General features: G+C 38.9%; 1 pseudogene; it reads left to right on the forward strand.

The window, feature by feature from the left end:
• Positions 1 to 401: 401 nt before the first annotated feature.
• Positions 402 to 520, forward strand: LOC112087522 (annotated as a pseudogene).
• The last annotated feature ends 501 nt before the right edge of the window (positions 521 to 1,021 follow it).

The raw sequence follows: 1,021 nt of genomic DNA on the forward strand, positions 1-1,021 counted from the left end.
CCTCTTGATTTTTTTTGTTTTATTTTTTTTTTGGTCTTTTCATTTGAAAAACAATGCAACTTCCGAACGATGCTATTTCAAGACCGTGTGGAACCACGCCTCCTACAGCAACTTTTCGGAAAGCCCCAAGAGTGCTCTCGGGCTTGCCCAAGGGTCTAAAGACCATGGGTGCAGTTTACGAGGCCAAAATTTTGAGTTTTAGACCCTCTTCCGGGAGTTTTTCTAAAACATAAGCCCCGGTTTTAGTGTCGTCAAACGTGGTAACCTAACTTATATATTTTGGCACGAATGCTCGTTGCAGCTGGACGGGAAAACCCATATAAACAGTGCAACACACGCGAAGAGATTTCATTGCGGACTCAAAGCCAAAGGATATATGCTAATGCGATACATATACTAACGGGTGCGATCATACCAGCACTAATGCACCGGATCCCATCAGAACTCCGCAGTTAAGCGTGCTTGGGCGAGAGTAGTACTAGGATGGGTGACCTCCCGGGAAGTTGATAGATAGGACTTTTAAGGTTCTCAGGGCTATCAATCCCCTTAGTACAAAGAGGTTTATCAATCCAGATGTGGTGTTAGACACTAAGCTATATGATCAAGTTCTTAATTCAAGCAAACAAGAATAGGTTTTGATTAATCTAGAGACAACTATAAACATAAACAGGTTTAAAGACAAATGACAATGACAAATGATGTGAATATGATATGATGGAGGCATGAGATTCTAGACATGATAGTTGGTTAGGGTGCCTTGGTGTTAAACTAGAAATGCTAATGACAATGATGAGACATGATTCAAATGATTAAGAACTCTAATCTAGGTTAATCCTCTCATGAAGGTATTAACCCCTATACTAATCCATTTTCAAACCAAATTCCCATTTGTGAAACATGAATCAATATGCATTAACAAACAGCTCTTAATGATCATTCAAGCATTTAACAAATCATTCCCATGATGAAAAATTACTTAAACCTCTAACACAACTCTTTCAGGAATTTCATCAAACACTTT

This window comes from Eutrema salsugineum, unplaced genomic scaffold, assembly GCF_000478725.1.
Source record: "Eutrema salsugineum unplaced genomic scaffold, Eutsalg1_0 scaffold_867, whole genome shotgun sequence".
In the NCBI taxonomy this organism is placed as follows: Eukaryota; Viridiplantae; Streptophyta; class Magnoliopsida; order Brassicales; family Brassicaceae; genus Eutrema; species Eutrema salsugineum.